Source organism: Aethalodelphis obliquidens, unplaced genomic scaffold, assembly GCF_003676395.1.
Source record: "Aethalodelphis obliquidens isolate GAN/ISIS:26980383/991018 unplaced genomic scaffold, ASM367639v1 scaffold21, whole genome shotgun sequence".
Taxonomy (NCBI): Eukaryota; Metazoa; Chordata; class Mammalia; order Artiodactyla; family Delphinidae; genus Aethalodelphis; species Aethalodelphis obliquidens.
In genome coordinates, this window is record NW_020837965.1 from 22,012,328 (window position 1) to 22,039,829 (window position 27,502).

Below are 27,502 nucleotides of genomic sequence, written 5' to 3' on the forward strand. Positions count from 1 at the left end.
GAGAATATATGTATGTATATGTATATGTATGTGTGTGTATATATATGTACAGATATATTTGTCTGTGTGTGTGTGTGTGTGTGTGTATATATATATATATATATATATATATATATATACATATTTTACTCTGTGTAGTAACGCTTTATTCAGTTTTGTATCCCAGCCTCTAATACAGACCTTGACACAGCACTATACACACAAGTGTTAAATTGCCTTGGCTGCTTGGGTCCACAGTTTAAGTTAGTGACTCTGAGGTTTACCTAACTGGTGGTTAGTGCATCTACCCAGAGGTTGTATGTAGATTTAAGTTTAGAACTCAGTATTTATGCTAGTGAATGGGAGGGGGTATATGCAGGTCAGGTGCACAGCTATTTACTTTGGCTATTGAATAATAGGCATTGTGTTAGGAATACCAAGTTCCTGATCGTAAGAGATGAAAAAGGGGTGAGTTCTCCCCTCAAGTTTACCTTTTAAGAGGTGAAGACAGATGATAATAGATCATTTGAACACTCTTTTAGTTAGCTCTGTGTTTTTGGAGAGAGAGGACATTCTTAGAAGTGGAGGGGAATCCAGAGACCCAGAGATGCAATTCCTTCTTTGACCATCCCCAAGCAAATTGTTTGACTTCACTAACCTTGATTTTCACATTTGGAAAAGGGCTTGAGTGTAAAACAGATCAAGCCTGAAGTCCCTTTCAGCTCTAAGTCTACAGATTTATATATCTTTCCATTTGACTCTTTTATTTAACTTTTCAATAGACACCTTTCTAACCAATGGCATCCAGGCGTTTGGCTTGTTTTAATATGTATGAATATATCTATTCTAAAGGCATTATTCAGAGGTTTCTCAGCACAAAACCCAAGGGAGACCTCTCTGTCTTAAAAAGTACTAGAATGTAGAAACAAAAGAGCCTCCATATCTAGGAGAAGATAAGGCTGTATTTCGAAGTTCATTTTTTTAATTACCAAATCACTTCAAACAGTTTCCAAACGTAATAGGAACAATATGGTATAGCTCTTGATGCTGGCTTCCACAATTAGTGTGTTATTAATTAAACTCTTGAGTAATATAATAACTTGACAGTTAAAGCCCCTCTTTGCATTTAAAGTGCGTGCAAACTGTGGCTCCAATTATAAATAAACTCTACTGCTATGGGCTTAAAACTGCAAATTTAATTATTCAGAGTAAATTGTTCAATCGATGCTTTATTCTGGAGAAATGTTTCCTGAACATTCTAGCAGGTTCAATACGAATGGATGTCTAAAAGAGAGTTCTATAGGATAGGCTTCCTTGTACATAGTTCTGTCCCCTATCCTCCCTGCCCTCTCTACTTCTGCTCCAGACAGAAAATCCAGATGGGTTCTCCCACACTCCTGGTTCTTCCCATCCAATCTACCACCCTCTCACTCCATGGCTCCTGGAATAAACTCCACACTAAACATGATTTGAGCATACCCTTCCATCACTTAAACGTTGTCGAGTATTTCCATAAGTTTCGGAATGAAGCTTAAACCCCATAGCTTTGTACACCTGTCCCTGCAAGGATACACATCACTCGCCATGTCTAGTTCCTTAGCATCTGTCCCACACTCACCTATTGGTCCATCTCGTTGAACCCACAGATGTGACTTCAATGAGCAAAACTGTTTTGTGCCTCCAGTCCTTTGCACAAGCAACTCCTTTCTCCTGGAATGCCTTCCCTCTGTGATGAATTCCTCTTCGTACTGTGCTAACCATTTTAGTGCTGGAGAGAGGATGCTTCCTGCAGATAAGGCTGAGTCAGGGTGTGGACTGGTCCTAGAGAGCAGGAAGTCATTGCAGTTTCTAGGACCATCTCAGAAAAGGCCTCAAGAACCCTAGGCTAGGTGAGTTATTGATACCACTCAGGGATTCCAGAAACCTAGTCACTGCCCCCAAGTAATTGGCTTTTGTGACTTCTATTTGCTTCCCATCAGAGAAAGACTTCAGTCCAAGGCAAGCTCTGTGATGAGCGTCTGAGGTGTCCTTGTCTCTCTGCCTACAGGCCTGTAGAGGACCATCTCCAGGAAGGAATGGCACTGATTCAGGATGTCAGGCACACAACTTTCCCCAAGAAAACCATCGAAGTAAATGAAGACCGCACATAAATAACTTGCAAAAAGGCAAAGCAGTCCAGTAGCCTTAAGAACGGGTACAGACAAATCATTCTGGAGATTTAAAAAAGAGGATGACCGGACCTGGTTGGGGAAAGAGTCAAATCCTTCATGAAGGAAATGGCACTTGTAATAAAGGTATGGAGACCAGTTAGTCTAGTCGGGACCTGTAGATATCACGAGCTAATCTCCACGCATCAGGTAGGACTCACTTCCTGTCCATGGACTCTCTACCTTTTATTCATATCAAAGATTTTGTGGTCTTTTGAGTTTGTCGTTGGTGCTCTTGATACAAAGCAGCAATTTCCAAACTTCTATTGCTAAGCTAGACAACTTACTTGACTTTTGCTGTGTCTAATCTGTCACTGATGCTATTGTCTCATTATTGCTCCCTTAAATGGAGTCATTGTTTTTAACTTGGATGAATCTTCTTCTGTACAACTCTATATTACATTTTTAAAGGGACAGCAGTATCCCACATCATCATTTAGAGATGAAGGTAAAATAAAGACAATGAAAATAAAGCATTGTTATGAAATTCTAGCTAGATGCTGTTGCCTGCCAAGGTTTGAGCCTATGGCTTGCCATCTTTCTGTTAAGAAGAGAGATTAGGAGTCTGTGTAGAAAAGTGTTAAAAATGTACATGCATGTGGGCTCCAACCTGAAGCTTTCTCCCTGAAGCAATTGAAATAAGGTTGAAAACCAGACATTTTTCATCATGAGTTTGGTGTTATCTGATGCTATTGCCATGCACTGCCTCAAATCATCTCGGGTCCCATCTGTGTAGAGTTGTGCACTCAGAGAAGCATTGATAGGAAGGAAAGAGCACTGGGCCCACATTCAGAGACCTGGTTCCATTGCCAGGTCAGACACACATGTCCTTCAGCAAGTAATTGAACCAGTGTGTCTACAATGAGGATAATAGCAGGCATTACATTTATTTCCATGGAGTCATTCATCCGTTAAAGTTGCAAATACCCATTGTGCTCCTACTATGTGATAGGTCTTTTCCTGGGCTCTGGGCTGTTTTGAAAAACAGATGAGATATTGGATCTGAAAACACACTGGGATGGGATAAACAGCCATTATCATTACCATAACAATAAGCTTTGAAAATGTGTCCTCCTCTGCTGGTGCTATTTCCAGCCTGCCCACATCATGCTTGGAAGAAGGTTTTCTTGGCCCAGGAGTCCAGAGATGCTTGAGTTAGACACTCTGCAGGTCCCCTGAAGCCTGGTCCTGAAGTCCAGGATGCTGCGTTGTCTTTAATGCACTGTCTGTACATCAGGGCAGGTGCTGTTACATTAAAACTGTGCCCGCTGCAATTAAAAAGCCTGTGAGATAAGATCAGAAGCTAAAGAGAACAGCTGAAGGGCAGTCAAAATATTTTAATAATGTAACCATGCTTCAAATTTTAATTTGGTTTTACTTTGCATGCTTTATTATCTGAATGGGACACATGGAAATGCAATAAATTTCAGAGGTTTGATCAGCTTGAGCCTTAAAATTCTTAAGGATACTGAGAGCGAGTCTCCCTGGTGCTTCTCAACACTGTAAGATCAGATTATAGAGTGCTCTGGATTTAGCGGGGGAAGGCTTGGGTCTGGTCTCACCTCTGACCCTGACGCCTGTGCCCTTGGGTAGGTCACCCCTCTGCTCTCAGCTTGCTTCCTCTTCAGTCAGATGTGAACAGTGCTCCCTGCCTGGTCCATGTCTCCCGAGGGTCTCCATAGACTTCAGTGATTACGTCCCAGAGACATACCTGGACAGCATACAGAGAAGACAGGCCAAGCCCAGCATTTTGAATATTCCAGAAACTTGCCCCAATCCATCCTCTTATGTTGGCTCTTTCCCAAAGGGAAGACTTTACTGATACCTGTACCTCTGCTTCCTTGCCTCTATGTGTTCCCTTTGATTTATCTTATAAGGTTTCAAGGTTCGCCTTTTCCCTGTAGCCTTTTCAAATTCTGGAAATGGCCTGTCCCCTCAGCCCTCCACTGCAAACTCCATTCATCAGATAGTTAGCACAATCTACCTGTAAGAGAGTGGTTAGCTGCTCACCTTTTCTCTTCTTCCCATGCATGTAGCCAGACTATATTTCCAAGACTCCCTTGCAGATATGTGTGGCCATGACTGAGCTCTAGCCGATGGGATGCAAGCAGAAGTGATGTGCACCTCTTCCAGAACTGGTCCAGGAAAACCTCCCATGCATCACCCCACACGTTCTTTTGTTCTTCTGGCTTAATGCAGCTGCACATGGAAATCTAAGAGACCAGGTTTTCAAGAGGATGAAGCCATGAGATAGGAGTCAAGAGCCTGAATCATCCCTTGGAGGAGCTGCTCGTCAGTGGGAATATCTGCTCTGGACTTTCCACGCATGAGAATTACGTGTCCATCATGTCTGAGCCATTGTATATTCCATGGTGTGGAATTGCCTTCTGCATCTTTAATGAGGTGACATCCTCTGGGGCAGGGCTCTTGCTCAAAGCAGGCCCCACCCTGATACTGTGTGTAATTATCCTCACTAAAATATGGATTTGGTGGAGAGTTTGATAACCTGAAGGGAACATACTCACCTTTTTACAGGAGTGTTGTGACAAATTCATGCCTTCTACACTATAAATTAGGTCTAGAGTCACAAACTCAGAGTTACATTTCGTATTTCCCAACATAAGTTATAGGCCCAGTTCAAAGGTGCATATGATAAAGAAATATCAGAGGGAAGGATATTTTCTATAATTGAGTACATAATAAGCATAAATATATACATATATATCCTAATTTTGTAGATGATTGAAATATATTTTCTCACTTGTCTACCTTTCTTCCTTTAATTTCTTCATTAATTCATCAAATATCAATAATATTTGGGCCCCTACCCTGTGCTAGATGTTTTCCTGGGCTTTGGAGATATATCCATTAAGCAAAGTATTTGCTTGCATAGGGCTTACAGCCTACTGCACACAATAAATAATAAACAAGTGTATTTGTGTGCTGCCAGATGGCAATAAGTGCTCTGAATAAAATGTAAAGAGGCAGAAGCTTCACAGACAAGATGACATTGAAGCAGAAACCTGGACAGAACAAGGGGGCGATCCATGTGAACTTCAAGGAAAAGAGTATTCTAGGAAGGTTTAATAGCAAGTGCAAAGTCCTGCAGTGCGAGCATGTTTAGGGAAGAGTAGAGAGTATGATACAGCAGACTAAGCCAATGGGAGAATGGTACCAGGATGGGAGGTGAGGTTGGATTCATAAATTGGGACAAGAGTGGCAGATTACACAGTCACTTGCCCCTGAATGAACTTTGTCTTTTACTCTAAATGAGATAGAAAAGCATTAGACTTTTCTATCATTAGTTATTAGACATTATTAGTTAGACATTAGTTATTAGACTATGATTAGACATTACTAGCATTAGTTGTGAGCAGACTATGATGATGCGAATATGTCATAACCAGCTCAGTCTGGCTGCTCTGATGAGAACAGAGGCTAGAGCAGCAGAACTTACTGCAATGATGGACATGCTCTATATCCGTGTTGTGCAATACAGTCACCACCAACTCTGCATTGCTCACTAGTGGCTACTGAGCCCTTGAAATGTAGCTAGTTCCACTGAGAAACTGAATGTTTAATTTTGATTTAAATTAAAATTAATTTGATATACTACAAGTACCTAGTGGCTAGCATATTGGATGGTGCAGCCCTAGAGAGACAATGGCTAAGCAGGTGACCAGTTGGGCTGCGGTGATACCAAAGGTATGAGAGGAAGATGCTCCAGCTCTGGGCCTGATGAATGTGGTGAGAAGTCTTCACAGTTCAGATGATTTTGGAAGCACATCTAATAGGATTTCCTAACAGAGAAAAGAAGAGAAAACAAAGATTCCTGAAAGACTTCTGGCGCAGCAGTAGAAAGGATAGAATTGTATTTTCCTGGGATTGTAAGACAAGGGGAGGAGCAATTTTGGGGAGGAGAAGAGAAATCAGAAGTTTAGGTTCGAACCTGATAATTTGGGGCTTCCTGGTGAGCATCGGCATGGAGCTGTTGGGAAAGCAATTGCACATACGTGGCTAAAGTTGAGGGGTGAGGTCCACGCTGGAGATATATGCTTGAGAGCTGACATTTAAAGACACATGACTGGATGATAACATCCGGGGAAATGAAAATGTAAAGAGAATAGACGTATCTGGAAACAGAGTTCTAAGTGCTCCTGTGCCCAGAGATCTGGGTGATAGAGAAGCATCAATAAATGGTGAAGACCTGGCAGAGGGAAGGTGTCGAGAAGGCGGGGCAGGTCAGTGGGATCACAGCACTGACAAGTCACATCACTTGGGGAGAGGAACTGGACACTGGATTTCACAACAGGAGCCATGGGTAACCTCGGCGAGAACTGTCTGAGCAGCACAGAGGGGCTGGAAGCTTGGCTACAGTGTGTTCCTGGAGACCTTGGGGGGCCAGTGCAAGAACTTTTGTTGTAACTGGGGACAGAGAAATACAGGTGGGTCGGTCCGTTCATAAACATTTACTGAGTCTGCTCTGAAGCACGACTGGGGTGGGGATGGGAGAGACAATTCTAATTAGTTAGGTGGAGCCTTCCTTCTTTCTTTTCCTCATTCCATCATTTCCTGGACCTTGAGTGGCTGCTAAACAGAGGGGCTTCCTCAGGGATATCCTTTGGGCCACACAGGTGGAGCTGGAGTCCCCTCTGTGCCTGCCCAGTGCCCCCATTGCCCTTGCCTTGTCTTTGTCACCCTTTCACTGCCCCTCGACTAGAACAGGAACTCTCGTGAGATGTGTCCATCATCCTCATCTTTTCCTGCGTGGAGTGGGGCACAGAGTAGGTGCTCATTAAGTGCTTGTCAAGGAGATGACTATAAAAATGAATAAGACATAATTCCTTGCTGTGGAGTTGCTCAGGGTCGAGTGGAGAAGGGAGGGAAAGTTGGGAACTGTTAATGAGAGCCTGGAATAGGAGGGGATCTGAGAGAGAGGAGGAGAAAGCCTGGAGGCAGGTTAGTGATCACTGAGGCAGGGAAGGAAGGAAGACCTCAGTGTCCTGAGAGGGAGCAAGGATGCTCGGCTGTGCTGGAGAACGTCCCTCTGGCTGGGCTCTCCAGTGGGCAAGATGGAGTGTTTGCTGCATCCTAGAGACAGGCTTCCAGAACTCTCTGGGTGTGGGCCCAGTTTTCCCCCAGACTCCAACAGAACACTGCATGGTCCTACTGCACATGAATAGCACATAGATCTCACCACGTGAGCCTCAGCATCTGCTTCAACAGCCAGTGCCGCCTTCCTGGGCCTGCAGTTTGCCCCGCTGGGTCCTGGGCTCAGAGGCCCCAACGCTCGGTTCCAAGCTCTGTGGTCACCCTTTTGAAATTCTCAGTTTTTGAGTAAATGACTCCACGTATTCATTTGGTGCTAGTGTCGTGTATTATATACCAGCTCCTGTCAGCCTTTACCCTGTTCAGTAAGATGAAGCCACTGATACACATCTGGATATCTGGGCAGGGTCAGATTCCTAAACACATTTCTAAATGCTGACTCTCCCTTTCTGCATACATCTCTTCATACATGAGCTGCTGCCTATGAGCATAGAACTGCATACCCCACATGGAGTAGTGTGACCCTAAAGGATGACGGAGACTTGGGCAGGGCAGTTGTTCCAGGTAGAAAGAAGAGGGCACAGTTTAACTCATCACATATACATATATGACAGGGACAGACACAGAGAGAAAGAGAACCTCCCAGGCATCTTGTTCAGGGCCGACACTGTACCATATGAACAATGGATACTGGATCTATATCCTGTCCCCTAGACAACGAGGGATACGTCTTCCTTGCGATGCTTGGGGTGCCAGCATAAGGCAGTTTGTAAAAATAAATGTGTCTTTCACAGCCATTACAACAATCCTTATAATCCGTCCAACAACATGTGTAGGGAGTGAGTAACCTTGGCCACATTTCCCAGGGAGGAGAACTGAGTCACAAAAAGTTGATTGAGCCGCCCCAAGCTCAGCAATCAGTCCCTTGAATCCAGGCCCTCTAAGTCTGAAAGATGCATGGAACCCACTCTCTGCCTGTTGAGTGTGGAGAGCAGCCTTCCATCTCCAAATGTAAAGATGTATTCTTTTCCCTTTATCTCTGTGAGTGAGCAAGCTGTCATTTTAGCAGGAGCCAGAAAGGTGAATCGTTCTGTGAAACTTTCTATAAAGAATTTATGAAGATGAAGGCTCTGAGGACCCAGCCTGACTGCGCTGGAGCCAGGAGGAGCTCAGGAAGGCACAGCCACTTCTCACCAGCTCACCGTCTATTTACCTTGGACTTGACCTCCAGCTAAAATCCTCCTGCTTGGGGAAAGAGTAAGGAGGCTTTTTCTTTCTCACCTTGAATGCTGTGCTCCCTCTTAGCAAGTGCCACCCTGTAGGACTGGGCTCTCCTGCTCCACCTTCTGAAGCCCAGTGCTGGCTATGGGAGTCTGAGCTTCTAGGGGTAGTGCGTTTCTGCTCAGAGGCTCCCCTTGAACCTGGACCTTAATAGGGCAAAATGCACTCTCAGATTCACTGCTTTAAATAAATGCATTTAGCCAAGAAATGTCCCTTCTGCCACAGATGTTTCGCACTGGAACCAGAGTGCAAAGGGGAGTTTAACTAAAAGCTAACAATTCCCAGGTCCAGCATTGGCATACTCAGCCAGCCTGAGTCTGGAGGTGAGATCCCTGTTGGCAGCGTGTAAGGTGGAGGCCGAGGCAGGAAGGTGTCCTTTGAACAGACTCCCGTGGAGCAGATGCTGCATCGCTGTTGGGAAGAGAGCTGAAGGAAGACTCCTCTGACTCTGAAGAATTGCTCACTGCGTCAGTGAGAGTTTCACTACATGTCAGGCACTGACGTCGGCATGCCAGGTGAGGACGAGGGAACGGGGGCTTCTGGCATTCATTCACTCACTCATTCCTTTAGTCAACACTCACTCAGCCACGACTGTGACCAGCACTGTGCCCAGAGCACCTTCCCATGGGTTACTTTGCATGGTCGTCATTTTGTCCTGCAAAAGATGTTGAATTTGACCTTATTTGGAAATAGGGTCTTTGCAGATGATCAAGTTAAAATGAGATCATTAGGGTGGGTGCTGATCCAATATGGCTGGTGTCCTTATAAAAGGGGCCCTTTTGGATACAGACACACATAGAGAGAGAAGGTTATGTGAAGATAAATGTGGAAATCAGGGTGACGCTTCTACAAGCCAAAGAACACCAAAGATTGCCAGTAAACCACCAGAATCTAGGGGAGAGGCAGAGAGCGGATTCTCCCTCAGAGCCTCATAAGGAGCCCTGCCAACATTTTGATCTCGGACTTCCAGCCTCCAGAACTGGGAGAAATATTTCTGTTGTTCTAAACCATTCTGTGTGTGACACTTTGCTGCAGCTGTCCTAGCAAACGATGGAGGTGGGCGTGGAAACCTCAGGGATGTCAGGGGGAGGGACTTGTTCTGTGTGAGGACACTGGGGGGTCCTCCCAAGGATGATGACCTCCAGGCTCTCCCTTAATCTCTGAGAAGACAGTCCCGTCCAGCAAATGCACCAAGGCCACGGGTAAGGACAAGGGATGCTGTGCTCAAGGAGAAGGATGAAACAGGAGGGGGTTACATAAAGCACAGTGCCAGCCCTCCGCCTCTCTTCCCAGCAGTGAAGTGCTGGGCAGGCAGAAAAACCCACAGAAACACATGACAAAATGTTCATGAAAGACAGGAATCGACACATCTCACAGTGTTTGGGGGAGGCAATATGTCAGCCTCTCTAACATCACCCACCCCCCAAATATTCTTTTTTCACTAGGCCTTTCCAAAGTCATGAGTTACATTCCTTGTTAATTTCATTAATGTCATTCATTTCAAGCTCTCTTAAAAGCAATATGTGCTCACTTTTAAAAGACATCAACAATAATAATGATACCTGCAAACGCATCTCATTCAAAGGGCAGCGTTAGGATTTGTAAGGAGAAGAGCAATGATCTATCTTTTCTTCTAGGTCCCATGTTACTCAAAGACAAACAGTGAGATTGGTTTATTGTGGTTGTGCCCAAACCTGGCAAACTATTTGGAAAGATATTGGTCCAATGCGTCCTGTCTCAGGAAGGCGTCGGAAGTCAAGAAGTTATTCCAGGCCAAAGTCAGGTGTAGGGTCTGTGTCTGCTGCATGTTGGCCTATTTTATTAACCATAACATCCCTGTCCAGCCAGACTAGAAATTCAAGGTTACACACAGAATCATGCACATTCTCCAAGTACAATTGCACGCAGCTGTGCGTCTGTCGTGGTGCTTCAGTTTAAAAGGCTGGGTCGCCATCAGTGGCAGTGGCAGGAATGACTTGCTGTCACTGTCAAATTATTGGTCAGTGAGTTTAGCTTTCCATGGGTCCCTGGTATGAGTCTCTAGAACCCAGCTGGAATCTGTCAGACCTAACGTACCCTGTCCTCACAGCATCTTGGACGGTCGCTCGCAATTCTGTTTTAGTACTCATCTTTTTTTTTTTTTTTTTTTCGGTATGTGAGCCTCTCACTGCTATGGCCTCTCCTGTTGTGGAGCACAGGCTCCGGACGCGCAGGCTCAGCGGCCACGGCTCACGGGCCCAGCCACTCCGCGGCATGTGGGATCTTCCCGGACCGGGGCACGAACCCGTGTCCCCTGCATCAGCAGGCGGACTCTCAACCACCGCGCCACCAGGGAAGCCCTTTAGTACTCATCTTAATCAGGTTTTCATCATATTTGTTATAAAAATAGCAACTAATAATTATCAAATATGTATTATGTGCCAGAAACTCTGTGTTTTACATACAATTATTTGTTTTAATTACCATTCACTAATCACATGCCCAGACACCAAGCTGGCATTGGTTAAGAGACCTGGCCCTCTAAAGACAATTCCTCATTTAATCCTTCTGACAAGCTGTGACTTATATCGCCCCTGTTTACAGATGAGAAAATTGACATTGAAAGGGGCTAACTAAACTGCCCAGCCTCACAGCCGAGACGTTAGGCCATCACTGCCTCTTCCACACACAGGCTATGTATCTCTTTTCACATCCTTCTTCTCTTGGACAATGTTGCTCTACAATTGGGTGGTGTTGCTTAAGGCAATGTTACACCCTTTCTGGGTAACTCACTGAATTTCTAAAATGGGATGAAGCAGACCCAGGAGGAAAAGAAGAGAATTGGGTCATAGCCTCAGTCCCTGGAAAGCAGGAGGCAGAAGGCCCATGTTATTGGGGATATAAATTAGGAAGCAGTGAAATGGGGTCTCTACACACCAGCCACCCCTCTGACCCTCTGCTCATGGAGAACCAAGAATTATAGGGATAACAATTCTCATCCACTGTAACAGCTAAAATATAGCACTGGGGTGGATTCCAGAAAACAGCTGCCTGAATAAACTTAGTGGACACACTGCAGGAACCTTCTGTGTGTATCTAATTTCCACACCCTTGTGGATTTCTAGCCAGTCCAAGTTGGCAGCTCAGACATCCAAGTTTTGCTGCGTGCTTGCTATTTAATACCTAGTCTTGTTCCCAGCTGTGTTCTGCAGACCCATAAAAATCAAGCAAAATTCCAATAATGTAGGCAAGGAAAAAGCATTCAGCCCTGCCATGTCCTGGGCGTGCATGTTGGAGCCATGCAATAAGAGCTGGAGTACTCAAATTTGACTCTAAGTTCTGCCACTTACTAGCTCAGTGACCTTGGAGAATTGATTTATCTTCTCTGAGCTTCAACTCCTTAATTTACCAAGGGGACATTGCTACCACCCAGGACCTGGTAAGCATTAAATAGGCAATGTGTGTGAAAGCCAGCTTTTGAAGCTTCCATAACATTTTTCCTGCGTACATAGTTTAAAACCTTCCTCTTTATTTGGTACATGTTTCTCAAAGCTCTACACATACACCTTAGCACTTTATAATAAGCTGTTTACTGAGATCACCTGTTCCTGTTACTGGCACGTGTTCAGGCACTGCAGAGGTACGTAGGCATGTGTCTCCCCAGAGACACTCACAGTCTAACACAGGGATGGATGTAATAATGCAGATGTCATCAACATCAATGCAGTTGTTGATCCTGAGAGCTGTTATAGATGCAGGAACAGAGATTGGCAAAAACCAAGAGGAAAGGATGAGTCTCTCCACCTGAGAGAGTCTGAGAAATTGCCTTAGACCTGAAGAAAGTGCTCCGTGAGCTGAGGAGTGAGTGGAAGATGCTAGACCGACCAATCAACAAACTCACAAGCCCAGGTCACACCAGGACAGAAAGGAGGAGCACAGAGAAACGGATGGCCTTCTGGGATTTGTCATGGGGAGGTGTATTTGAGTCAAAGTTTGGAGGATGAAAAGAGGGTTTGTGTTGAGAGTCGAATCACTGAATTTCTCACTGAAGGGTGAAAATAAATGGTCCTTAATGGGTCCAAAGGTGATTTAAGATTTAGATCATAGAGAGTTAGTTACAGGGCACTAAGGAGCTTGGAATTCCTTCTGGAGAATCTGTTCAGGTTCAAGGGGAACAAAGGAAAGTAACTTCTGCTTCATGTAGATACCTCAGGCTCTTGGTGGAAGAAGCAATGAAGCATGGGGATAGTAAAGTCAGGAAGACCAGACAAAAGATGATGGTATTTGACACTATGCCTTTCATTCTTTTTTTTTTTTTTTTTTTTTATCCGCCGGGGCCCTCCCTTTTTTGGCCTCTCCTGTTGCATAGCACAGGTTCCAGATGTGTAGGCTCAGCGGCCATGGCTCACGGGCCCAGCCGCTCCACGGCATGTGGGATCTTCCCGGACCGGGGCATGAACCTGTGTCCCCTGCATCAGCAGGCGGACTCTCAACCACTGTGCCATCAGGGAAGCCCTATGCCTTTCATTCTTGTTGAATGGATAAATAGATAAAGAAAATGTGGCAATATATATTATGTATATATGTATATTATATATTTTATATATGCATATAATGTATATATTTTAAATATATATAATGTAGATACTTAATGGAATATTATTCAGCCATAAAAAAGAAGTAAAATCCTGGAGGACATCACGATAAGAGAAATAAACCAGATAGAGAGAAACAAATCCTTTTTGATCTCACTTATATGTAGAATCTAAAAAAAAAAAAAAAAAAAAAAGTTGAACTCAAAGAATCAGATTATAGAGTGGTGGTTGTTTCCATGGGCTTAGGGGTGAGGAAAATGGGCAGATGTTGGTCTTCTTGTAATCTTTCACTTACAAGATGAAGAAGTTCTGGGGACTATAGTTTGTAACACTGTGTTGTATATGGTGCTTGAAATTTGCTAAGAGAGTAGATCTTAAGCATTCTCACCAAAAAAAAAAAAAAAAGCAACTATGTGAGGTGATGCATTTGTAACTTGGGTGTGGTAATCATTTCACAAATCATCACACTGTTCACTTTAAATATATAAAATTTTATTTGTCAGTTATACCTCAATAAAGCTGCGGGAAAAGTAAATTGTTATCTACCATAGAAATTGCATTCTCCTGGCTGGTGATTGGTAAACTGGGGACGTGTGACCCAATGCTGACCAATGAAAGGTAAAAGGAACACTTGTTATTTCCGGGAAATATTTTCTCTCTTATTAAAAGATACACAAAGCAGAGATATCCCTTGCTATGAATTGAATTCAGTCCTCCAAAAAAATATGCTGAAGCCCTAACTCCCAGTAGCTCAGAATGTGAGCTGATTTGGAAATAGGGTCATTGCAGATGTAATTAGTTAGGATGAGGTAATTCTGGAGTAGGTTGGACATTTAATCCAATATTTCTGATGTCCTCATAAGAGAGGAGAAGAAACTGAGAGAGAACACCATAGGGAAACATGGAGACACAGAGAGAAGACCGTCATGTGATGATGGAGGTAGAGGTTGAAGTGATGCGGCTACAAGCCAAAGAACGTATAAGAAGGAACATATAAGGAATATATAAGAAGATGGCCAGCAAATCCCAGAGACTAGAAGAAATCGAGAAGGGATTCTCTCCTATAAGTTTCAGAGGGGGCATAACTTCCATCCTCCAGAACTGTGAGACACTGTCTGTTTTAAAAGTTGATAGTTTGTTATAGCAGCCCTATGAAACTAACACACCCCTCACTGTGGGGTTTGCATCTTTGTAGTGTTGAACTTTGAGGGATGCTGGCCTGGGAACATTTTCCATGTGCTCAGGAAGGTCGAGAGAAAGCAGAAGGATCTTTGGCTCCTTAGTTGGGCTGATTTCTCCAGAGTCTCTCTACCATCCATCTCTTCGGAGTGTGATGTAGTATATCACCCAGTCCATTTGAGTTGTGGCTCCTATTATTTACTGGTGAAAACATCTTGTTTAGTCAAGTTGATGCTGCCTGGTCCAGCAAGGCATATATCACACTCAAGAGAGGGGCTTTTTAACCTGATACTCTGCAAAGACAACAAAAGCAGGTTTTGAGAGTTACCATCCTCTCATTCTTCATAAGAATGTTATGTGACTCCTCGATGGGCTGATGTACAATGAGTTCAGTATCACTCTCCATTTCCTTTCCTAAAATAACATGTGTTCCCAGGGATCTGTGCCTGTGCCAGGCCACCCTGGCTTCTTCATTGTCTTCTAGTGTGTCCTGTCCCCTCACCTCTGAGCTGTACTAAAAAGGACACGTTTGCTTCAGTGCCTTCATTTATTAAGTCACATTCTCTACTCAACACTTGCTTAAAATGCAGCCCTTAGTAGAGTGCATTTCTACAGACAGTGTTGATTCCATCCCTTATCCTCTGCAAACAGCCAGCTCTCTGCTTGACTAGTTGACAACGAAGGACCTGGGACAGTGGGCTGAGTGTCTCTCCAAGCTCAGTGCCCATGTAGCTGCTGTGGCTCCATTCTCTCTGTCTGGGGACAGTGTCCTGAGGTAGCAGGGTGACTGGAAGGGCAGGATAAGCTCATCTGGAAGGAAAGAAGCATCTCATGCTTGGGGATCTAGTGGAAAATGGACCCACCATTGCACAGGTCCAAAGTACTACCTGGGTGACACCAGGGATGTTCTCTTGTGCCAGCACCAAATGCACCCCACCCCACACTTCTGCTGCAACCACTGAAACACAGGAACAACTCAGATATATGGCTATTTCATCCTTTCATGTCTCATATTGCATGACCTATACATAGCACGGTACAGGGAGAGTGTCTCTATTCACTAAATATGGGCATGGCGCCATGCGTCTTGGTAAGGAATTTATGTGAGTAACAGAGAGAAAATATTGCCTCAATAGAAAAAGAATGTGGTAGATACTGTTATTATCCACAGTTTGCAGATGGAAAGACTGAGGCACAAAGATGCTGAACATTTTACCCAAGAATACACAGCTAGTATGTGGTTGAACCCTGTGCTCCTATTTCCTGAATATGTATTTTAGGATACGACCAGAGAAAGCAGGGGCAATGGGCGGCAATAGTGATCAAAGGGCAGGGAGGGAGGGAAGCCACTGCAGATCAGGCACTGAGTTCTGAGAGTGAGGATGAGAGACAGCCTCGGCGGTTCAGTCCAGGATCGTAGGGATTTCTGGACTCTCATGAAATGGAGACTTGTTTTATTCATAAATGAAAGGGAAGGGAAAACTAAAGTGCTGGGTATTGTAGAGATTCTGGAGGAGTTTGATGTACCTGCTGAATATAAATGGGGTGGAACTCACATTTTAAATGTCCAGTGTCAGACATCATGCTGGGAGCCTTGGGAGCCCAACCTCATTTCTCTCCACTTACCTTTCTCAGGTAGAGAGAACAGGGCACAGGAGGGTCAACAAGAAGAGTTACTCCAAGTGTAGCAACCTAAGTGTCCATGGACAGAAGAATGGATAAGGAAGATGTGGCACATATATACAATGGAATATTACTCAGCCATAAAAAGAAATGAAATCGAGTTATTTGTAGTGAGGTGGATGGACATAGAGACTGTCATACAGAGTGAAGTAAGTCAGAAAGAGAAAAACAAATACCATATGCTAACACATATATATGAAATCTAAAAAAAAATGGTTCTGAAGAACTTAGGGGCAGGACAGGAATAAAGACGCAGATGTAGAGAATGGACTTGAGGACACGGGGAGGGGGAAGGGTAAGCTGGAACGAAGAGAGAGAGTGGCATGGGCATATATACACTACCAAATGTAAAACAGATAGCTAGTGGGAAGCAGCCACATAGCACAGGGAGATCAGCTCTGTGCTTTGTGACCACCTAGAGGGGTGGGATAGTGAGGGTGGGAGGGAGACGCAAGAGGGAGGAGAAATGGGGACATATGTATATGTATAGCTGATTCACTTTATTATACAGAAGAAACTAACACACCATTGTAAAGCAATTATACTCCAATGAAGATGTTTAAAAAAAAAAAAAAGAAGAAGAGTTACTCCAACTGTAATAGCCAGGAAGGAACAGAGAAAGGGCCAGAACCCAGGCTGGCCTGATTTCAGGGTGTGACCCGTCCCTGCTCACCCAGTCACCCACCAGGAAAGTGTTTCCCATAGCCCGGGGCTTGCACACAGCTGCCTGGTCATGATTTGGCCAGGCCTCTCCCTGTTGAGGGCAGCCTACTCCTAGAAAAAGACTTTGGCTTCCCCGGGGAGCTCCTACACCCTGAATCCTTCCTGAGTGCTCCCAATTTCTCTGGAGCATGACTACAACCTTCCTGGGAGGATCCAGGTAAGCTAGCATCTAAACAACTGTTCAGGCTCTATGATGTGGGGAAAAGTAAATCTACCCAGTGTAGTCACCAAGAGTCCAGGGCACCTCCACCATGTGCTTCCTGCATTGCTCTCTCTGTGTCAGAGAAGTGGAGAGGCAGATGGCTGCATAGAGATTTGCTCTTCTTTCCCTCTTATTTGATTTTCCCCTCTTACTTTCTCAACCTCTCTTTCGCTTTACATTGGCACTCTCTATGTTATCAATGAAAATGTGATTTCTCTCAGGTTTTCCTCTTCTTAAATTATTCGTTATGTTTAGAAAGTATGCTGGAGGAGAAAAACACTGTTTGGTAAATATGCTAGCCTGCTTGGTAGTTGAGTAGGTTGACCAGCTGATCCAACAATAGATAGATGATAGATAGATACATAGATATGGGCAGATATGGGTACATGCATATCTGTCTATCTATCTATCATCTATCTATCATCTATCTATCTATCTATCTATCTATCTATCTATCTATCTATCTATCTATCTATCTAACAGTCTATCTATCCATCTATCTATCCAATCTGTCATCTAGTGGAATGGGAGATACATTTATCCTCCAAGCACCTACCCTTGAAAGAAGAGGGAAATTTGAGCTCCCACCTTTGTCGTATGACTCTTCTGCTTCTCCTTATACAACCAAGTCAAGCCCTATAATGTGTCTTATCATTGTCAAACTCTCCAGAGAGCACACCTCCCTGGGACCTGTGAAAGGATCTACACCAGGTCTTTTAGTTTTACTTTTATTTTTTTAAGGCTGAGTTCAGCACTGTTGGTGGCACCAAAAGAAACCACTGCCACTAGTTGAAAAGTTAATTATGGATTGCCCCTTGAAATAAAACATAAGTTTTATTGGAAGTCGAGGGATAAATAAAACCAGCTGGAGGGAGACTGTCATGAAACGGCTGTGATGAAGCCCATGATGTTCTACTTAGAATAAACAGTCCTTTTATTTTGTTTTTTTAAAGCCCGGGTCTGCCGAGTAAAAGTCATCATCCCTTTCATGTGGGACAAAAGAGGATTTGGAAAGGGAATTTTCTTAAATCTGTGCATTGAAAATGCAGCTTATGGGAGCCTAAAGAAAATACATTTCGCCTTTTCTTACAGTGGGTTCCTCTTAATTGTGACTTTTATAAACCCCTTCTGCAGCCATCGTAACCATTCAATTAACTAACTTCGTTTTTGTATGATGAAAAGAGCCTCTCTCATTGAACATACGGCAGTTATTAGAATGTCTCTAAAGTCCTTTTTTTAAGTGATATGAGAGTCTTCTAGATAAAATAAGGTTTTATTTATACAATCCTAAAATATATGTGACTCTGAGAGCTATAAATAAATACTCTATAGTAGATGCAAAATCTCATTATAAGTAACACTTTTATTAGCATATCCATTGAGCAAAAGGCCTTATGATGTTAATGTTAATAAAATTAATCTGGAGCTTTTCCATTCCACTAATAATTCCTGAGCTCCACAAATCAGGCACTGTGCTAGGTACTGAGTCTATATACATACGTGTGTGTGCATGTGTTTGTGTAGGTATGTGTACTTTTTTATTCAAGAGTGCTCATTATTGGGGAAAACTACTTTGTAGCTAAATTAATGCCATAGTAAAACAAAGATTGATGAGAACTTTCTGTGTGCCAGTTCCTATTCTAAGTACTTTATATCTGCTAGCCCACTTCATCCTCACATCAAGTCTGAGAGGTAGTAGTTACCTAGAGATTCTGAGAGCAGAAAGGGAAAGCAAATTGTCTGTGTTTACCTATATACCATCTGGCTCAGCTGGGGTAGACAGTAAAGCACGTCTAACAAAACATTCTACATTTGAACTAATAGACATCTATTTAGGTATCAAATTCAGAAATGTAAAAAGCCATTTGTTATATTTTGAAGAACCAAGAAAGCTTTGCTGAAGAGGAAAGTCCCAAGCAGGCCTGAGAAGATAAGATTGGACAGAGAAAGAGCCCCCAGTAAGAAGGAACGTAGATTAGAGCAGTCAGAAAGATAGACATTGGGGTGTTTTTATAAAACGAACAACCACAAAATGAGAACCTAAAAACTCAATGAGAGGGGGAATGGTAAATAAATTCTTATATAATCACAATGGACAGCCGGTCATAAAAAGTTGTATTTCAGAATAATTTGAACACTTGCAAAAATATTTACAATACAGAGTCGAGTGAAAAAAGCAAACGAAAAAAATGTATGTTCAACATAATGGCCATAATGTAAATAAACACAAGCACACGTGAAAAATTCTAAAAGACAAATAGTATTTTTTTCTTTGTTAGGAGATTATGGGTGATTTGTATTGTCATCTCTTTATTGTTCTGGAGTCCAAGTATATATATTTGTTTCATAATGGCCAGGTATTTACTTTAAAATCTGAAAACGTCATGAAAATATGAAGAGAGCAAACAATTAAGGCATCTTGTATATTTGTTATCCTTTTCCTGGCTTTGATGTGCCAGAATCCATACCATTCAAAAAACATACAGTATATAGTCAAAGCACACGTTTAGACACAAAGGATAAGCCTCCCTCATAAAATGCGCTTCCCTTAGTGCTCACAATATTCAGGTTCTGGTGTCTGTAAATTAAAGCTGTTTTCTGCCCATGGTGTGGGTGGAGGTAACAAGGGGAGATTGTATTGACCACCAGCTGTGCTACATACATAGAGCAAAGCTATGGAGAGGGGTGGCAGGGATGGGAAGTTCCATCAGTGTCCTTGGCTGGTAGGCTAGCAGCATACGTTGGTAGTGAAACCAGGTATGGAAGCAGAGGCATGACCTTGAATTTCAGACCAACATTTGAGCCAGGGGGGCTGTCTGACTGCTGGTGCTCTGTCTCTGGTTCTCTTCCTCTTGGAGATGATTTTCTTATGGTCAGAGATGTGTCCCCAAATTCCACAGTCTGTTAGAGGCAAACTGAACTGGATTATGTTTCTTCTCTGTCTGTACTTTCCACGACCCATTAGTGAAACTTGGCGATTGTTCCCTTCTTTTGTAACTCTTCTTTTCATTCTTTTCTTGCTTTTCAACCATTCATGTTCTCCAGGGCAGGTGGCTAATACTGAGCTCTATTTCTGCACCATATTTAAAATTTCATGGAACACTTTTTCCTGCTATACCAGGAATCCTAGAGTAATGAGTGAGAAAAACCTTCCTGAGTCTATTTTTCTAATTAAATAGAAGTTAGGCCATGCAAACTGTCACTATGTATCTGAAACCAACTCTTGCCCAGTTTGGGATGACTACAAAAGGAATCTTCTCCAATACCTGGAAAGGCCCAATAGAACTGAATTTAGTTTGAAGAAGCATTCAGAGCACATGGTAATTTAAATTTCAGCTTCCTATTCAAAAATCACTAGAGGATTTATTTTTTTTTTTTACTGTTTTACAAGTGTAGGGTTTTGAACCAAAGTTATAATGTCAGCAGTAAATAAAGGATGAATCTTAACCTGGCAGCGAGAATGTGCCTCTGATCAGAATTTGTGCAAGGACAGATGTATAACAACAAATTCAATATTTTATTACCTTTTATTTTCATAATAATTTTTATGAATTCTAAATTATACTAATCATAATAATGGCAATTTTTTGGGGTGACAATATTACATATATTGGACATTTTCAAATAGCAATCAAGATGAGCAAGGTGGAGAAAAACAACACTGTTTTATGCCTGTATTCCGTGTTATAATTCTCAGAACACTTCTGTTTTGTAAAGTAAATTTTTCCTCAAATTAAAATGTGAGAAGGTATGAAATTCTTATTAGATTCATATTAAACAAAGAGAACATGGGTTATAAAAAATTAGGAAAAATAGTGAATTTAAATAGTTTAGCGATTTAGATCAGTAGATCATTTCTAAGGCTTGCCTTTTCATAGTTCATTCATCCATCCATCCATCTGTCCATCCAACCATTTATCCAATCTTTTATTGCAATGCCTGTGAATCTGTGTATTTTTCTCTATATATACATAACTATATGAGTATATGATTTTGAGTATGCATATATAAAAATACCAGTATATTTTAACAGACAAGCAAGGTCCCTGCCCTCATGGAGCATGGCTTGATGATCCAGTGGCTGGGACAATGTTAAATGGACTTGAATGTGAATGTCCATAGTGATCCTGTGTCTTCTTTTAATACTGCTGACCTGGGGGAATATCCTCAACCCAAAAGCTATAATCCTGGGAGGGTCCCCTGGGGAATTAAATATGGGAGAGAAGGTCAGTTCGATGTGGATGACTAGGTAAGGAAGAGAAGAGCCTGGAGGTGAGGACTCTGAAGTTAACTGGGACAAAGCAAGATTAGAACATCCTTCTTATATTCAAGACATATATTCATGTAGCCCTTGGATAAGGTAGAAAACAGAGTCTGAGAAGGGTAGACCGAACTTCACGACTTCTACAATTAAAGATTTCCTGGACCAGGGGTGGCAAACTACGGCCCTTGGGCCAAATCTGGACATCAAACTGTCTGTGTAAGTAATGCTCTATTGGAACCCAGCCACTCCCATTTGCTTATATATTCTCTATGGTTGCTTTCCTACGTGCAAGAGACACCTCTGGTCTTGAAAGCTGACAAGATTTACTATCTGGCCCTTTATGGAAAAGTTTGCCAAGCCCTGAGGAGGGACAGTTGCCCAGGTCGGCATCTCACCTAGGTAGCACCTTTACATGTCAAGTTCTGAAAGGATGCTAAACCTGGTTAGTGTGCCAAATAAATAAAATATTGCAGACCTTCGCAGTCGAAGGAACAGAGTACAAGGAAGAAAGAAAACCAATAATAAAAGGTAATCCCATCGGATTTATTGTTTCAGCCCTGAAGCAAGGCAGGTGCATCTGAAGAGTCTTCTCTTTGGGGACAGTAATCCCCCCACTGGAGCCAACAAGCCAACTGGGACATGAGGACTGAGGACACAGGCAGGAGAGGGGTTGCAGGAACACACGGTCTCAGCCTCCCCAGGTCAACACCAGGAGGGAGGCCACAGCGCTCTGAAGACTGGCCTTTATTCATCAGGGCTTTTTGGTCTCCTCGAATCTCACAACTAATTTGGAAGTGCTTCTCTGTTAAAGCATGATTTGTAATTGAAATATGATCAATGCATTATTAATGCCAGGAGCCATTCTGGGTCAATTTTATTTACTCTTGTGCAGTCTAAACATTCACACAAGAGTAAGGAAAAGTAACAGAAGGATAGGGGAATCATGGAAAGAAAAAAGGAAAAAAAAGGGAGGTGGACAGAAAGAGAAAAAGTGGGAAAGAAAAGAGAGGCTTGCTTTTTTTTTTTTTTTGATGTGTTTGCCTTCACGACTTCGAAGTTCTCGCTAATTCCATCTGTCCACAACAGAGCCTCGACGGCGAGAAAAAGCATTTCCATATGTGCAAATTAGCATCCAGCCTCCCTTAATCTGTGCCATGGTCCTCTGAAGTAGATGGTGAGCTCGCCTGCCAAACCCACTAATGGCATCCGAATAGAGGCATGATTGGCTGGAGCCGCTGTTCTCCCTCCAACTCTGAGCCGGCCCTTCTCTCCTCTGTATTTTCCACTCTGTTCTAAGGGTGTCACTTTGCTCATCTTCCAGTAAACACATGGCCCCAGCAGCGCCGCTTCCTTAATGAAGGCCCACTTCCCTCCAGACCCAACCATCTCCCTCCTAATGAGAGAAGACCCTTGTAGGGTGACATTGCAGTCGCCAGCCCTGCAGCAGATCACACATGTAGATTAGAGCCTGTCTGCCTGTCAAGGCTGTGCAAGGTGCAGCTGGCTGACTGCTCACAGCCTGTTCTGGAGTCACAGGGAGTTGGGCAAGCCCTGCCCAAGTGGCCCAGACTGGCGTCCACAGGCAGTCACAGCCCCCATCCCTTGCTCTCTTTTTGTCCCACTCTGAGTCTGTTTCCTCCCCCTGCTTCCGTCTTGCTCCTAACCTGGCACTTTATTCCTGCCTCCAAGGCTTCAAGGTCCATTTATGGAATTCGTATGCAGTGCAAGGAAACAGCAGAAAATGGACCTGAGTCCTTTTCTAACAAAGCATGTAATCTTGTAGAAACAGTAGCTTGAGAACAAGTCAGTAGAAGCTTGGGGCGCTTTACAAAGCAGCTGTGTAAGGAGCTTGAGGGGTGTCAGCACCCCAACCCAACTCAATGTATGATTTTGGTTTCCTAGGTTTCAGCCTTGGTATTTCCACAACATTTTTGCTTGAGCTCATTCTTTCACCGACCGTCCACCCCCACCCCCAATCACGATCCCCTTGGGTGGCTGGTGTCTCCTTTCCCAGCTCAGAGCACCTATCCCTGGCACTGTCTTCCTTATAGGGTCCAAGCAAAACGCTCCCATGCCTGGATGCTATTTTTTCTATAAACCCCTTTGGAAACCTCCACCTGTTCATCTCCTATGGAGCCCACGGGGTAGCCAGAGAAATTGGAGGGGGTGGACACTTAAGGTCACGGAGCTTGACAACATCCTCCCCACCCCACCCTGGTCAGATTTTCCATCCACCTGCTGGGACTTCTTACAGTGCTGATGGCATTTTTGCCATTGCTGTTCTTTGTTGTTGTTCTAAAAATGAAGGGCCAGGGGGGGAAGTAAGACATCCCTCCCACCTTTCTCCTTTTTTCTGTGCCTTTTTCATTCCCTCTAGATATCAACATGTGAGAATCAAGACCAACATAAATAAGCAGGTAAAACATTGGTCATCACAAATGCCCTTGGAGAAGAAGAAGGGGGTCTCAAGTGATCAGGGAGACACTGTGATGCTGTGTGCATTCAGGTCTCCTGGTTCAGAAACCCTGGGACTGCTCTTCAGCTGTCTTCCTGGAAGCTCCTACCTTGTCCTAATGCTGTCATCAGCCTCCCCTGGATCTCCAGATGATAGATGAGCTGCCATGCTCTGATTCATATCCTCAAGGTTACAAGGGGCCATGGCCCCTCCCTCTACCCGTGTTCCTACTCAATGACCCTCCCTCACCCTCTTTCTGCGTGGCCCCAGATTCCCTCCTAGGGGACTCCACTCCAGCTGTGGAGAAATTCAGAGAACAATCCAGAAAATTCCACAATGTGCAGGCTGATAATGGGTGGTATAGGGCATAGAGAGCACACTGTCTTCCTTTCCGACCTCTTATTTTACAGGAGGGAAGGGGAATTCCCAAAGAGATCGATGGAATGAGACAAGCACTTTCCCTCAGGGAGGCCCTGAACAAAAACTGCATCACTCTTCAATATATCCACATCTGCTCTCAAAGTTCCCAAGGACAGACTGGGAAGAAAGAACAGAGAATGTGGGTGTAGGACAGCAGCCCTCAGACCCAGGGATGGCTGCCACAGGGAAGAATGGTTACACTTATTCCATGTGTCCTGAGAGGAAGTCCTAGTAAGGTGGATGGGAAATTGTAGGGAGACAGATAACAGGGCTTGAGTTAAAGAATTAATCCCTGACCCTCAGACCTGTCAAAATATGAAACCAGTGGCCTCGGTGTGAGTTTCAAATAATTACTGCTGCTAACAATGGAAATTACGTGATAACTGCCATTTGCGAAGTGCTTTGTAGACCACTGAGCCCATTTCACACAATGTGATGTGTACCTTGATCCCGACACCATCATACCCATTGGGCAGGTATGAGTGGTTCACGCACCTTCAACAAATGAGGAAACTGAGGTTCCCAGGGTTTAGTGAATGGTGTAAGCTCTCATGGCTAATAATGAGCAAAGCCAGAGCTGGCTGGACCTCCTCCTGCCTTTGAGCTCCAAATTAGTCATTATCATGAACACTTTATCACCGACGGCTCAGGAACACAGTGGACAGTGCTGAGATGATGTTGTACAAGACTCCAGCTTTGCATGGGTGCCCACACGGGAGCAAGGGAACATTCCCCCAGAAGGCTAAAAGCCAGGGGTTCTGCAGGCGACCCAATGGCCTGTGATCACACAAAGAGAAGCTGGGGTGATAGATACTCGTGACTTCCAACATATGACCTTTTCTGTATTACGTCCAGGAATGCTGCATGTCATTCCTTTCATCTGAAGTGTCCCTCGCTCTTCTACTTTCTAGGATTCTTAATAAATAGTAACTGAATATAGACACATAAATGTGGGTGAAGATCCTAAACTCAAATCAACTACCATCTTGTCAATGTCTCACCTGCAGGTGCCCACAAAATCCCTGCACCTTGCAATTCTCAAGCTGGTCTGTAATTTGTATTACCTTTCCTGTATCTTTAATTAGAATATGGATTCTTTGAAGGCAGGACCTAGGTCTTCTGTATCTTAAACAGCTCTGTCCCTGGCACAATGTAGATGGCTAAATTTGAAGGAACAAATGAATCATGTATATACCGAGATTATTAGAAACTGATTGCCTTTGGATATCCAAATTTTTTCTCCCCCATATGCCCATAAGACTTGGGCTCCTGGTCCAAGGAAGGTAACCGCACCTGATTGCCTGGGCCGCTCAGATCTGAGAAGGTCCCCCTTGTTGCTAATCCTGACTTGCCTGGTGGTGCCAGAAATAAAACCACAGCCTCTTGAGCATAGCAGACTCCATATGCTAGCCCCCTAGTCTGCTAAATCACCAGCCAGCCTAAATTTGAAACATTTCTAAAGTGTTATACAATGTTGCAATAATGTTTTTACAAAACAAAGGCTGAGTTACTGGAAGCCATTTTTGACCAATCAGCATCTTATTGGAAAAGGAGCCCTGATGGTACCATTGGTGACACAGTGGAAAAATATATATGCATATATGTATCCCAGTCAAGGCTCAGCCAGGAAACATCTGCTTTCTAAGTGGGGAAGAGGTGACCAAGGGGCTGTGGTTGAAGTGGAACTGGGGAGGAGCCAGAGAATGGGGGTGGAAAATGGTTAAAAGGGAAGAATGTCAAGGAAGACTCCACTGTTGGGTCTTGGGGAGATATTGAGATAAGATGGTAGATAAGACTTAGGCACAGAGTTAGGAAAATTGAGATCTTAGTTCACACTAGAACTTCATTCACATGGGGATAAGTCCACTTAACAATGCTTCATGTTCTTAGACTATATTAACAGTGGTCGTGTCTCAGGAAAGGGAGGTGACAGCTTTGCTCTAATCTGTGCCAGTTAGAGCACACTTGGCATTTTTTATTTAATTCTGAATGCTGACCTTCACAGAGGATGTGCAGGGGAGACTCCTCAGGGAGGAATGATGGAGATGCAGACAGCATGAAACAACAGGGCATGTAAAGAAAAACATAAAGAATATTAACGTCAACTTTATTATCTTCAAATAGCTACAGTACCGTAATAGGGGACCTGAATTTTGTTCCCCCAAAATTCTTTTTCGTGGAGATTTCAATTCAGGCTTCCATTATGTTTTCAAATAAATTGCATTTTATAGTCAATACTACAAAGAAGATATATGGAAACCAGGCTTGTGTGTGTGTGTATGTACACACACCCATGCACATGAGGTTTTTAATTATTTTCATACAAATGAGAATATAGTATGATATCCATATCAGTGTGGTGTGTGTGTGTCTGTGTGAATATGTACGTATACACACATATACACATATATCAATATTTATGTCTGAAGGTATGAAATATATATGATACATATGTGTACATACAGAGAGAATATATGAAGAACTAAACATATGAAGAGCTAAACTTCATTTCTTCATTCTTTTTAGGAACTATGCTTCCACTGTGTGTGCATGGGTGTTTATGTCTGCATGTAACAAAATTTGCTTAAGCAACTTTCTATTAATATTTAGGGCACTTATATTTTGATTCTACAGAAACTATTTCAGCTGTTACCTTTATATATTTTTCTTCATACACACTTGCCATAAAGTGTCTGTGGATGTTTATTCTCACGGCACTCACTGCCTGGCCTCCCTCTAGTGGGGTAGCGGTGGTTGTCACTCCCAACACTAGTGAAATACTACACAGAGCTGCCTCTTCTCAGCCTACACTTTGTTTTATTAGACTCTTTGATCTTTGCCAATCTGATAGATGAAAACTAATATCTCACAATAGTTGTAATTTGCATTTCTCTTATCTTCAGTAAAGTTTGCATATTTTCATAGGCTTAAAAGCCATGTGTATTTCCTTTTCTATAAATGACCTGTTCTTGTCTTTTGTCATTTCTTTCCCCTAAACTCATTAGAATTCCTTAGATGACTAAGTTCCAAAGAAATTAAACAAACCTCTTGGTCCCATCTTTTAGATCATGAAATCATCAGGAAAGTGTACACATGTGACACAATTCATACCTCCTCTGTTCTGTGGACATGGGAGACACGCACAGGCAGGGATCATGGGTTGTCATTCTGTTTCCACACCAGATCTGAGCTGGAACTTGATCAAGCCATGGCCACTCTGGGCCTTCGCCTCCCGCTGGGTTGTGAATGCAATCCACAGGAGCAGTGCTGGTGTTTCATAGCAGTGGGGAGACTCCAAGGAGAGGATGAGTGGGAAAGCCCTTCCACACTCTAAAGCTCAGGGTATGTGTCTGGGCTGTTTTAAGATGGGCAGATGGAGATGTTTCACTTATTCCCATCTTTTCTGGGCTCATCAGTTGTCTCCCAGATATTCAACAACAAAGGCCAAGGATAAGGCAAAGACCTTGAATAAATAATGCCAGTGGG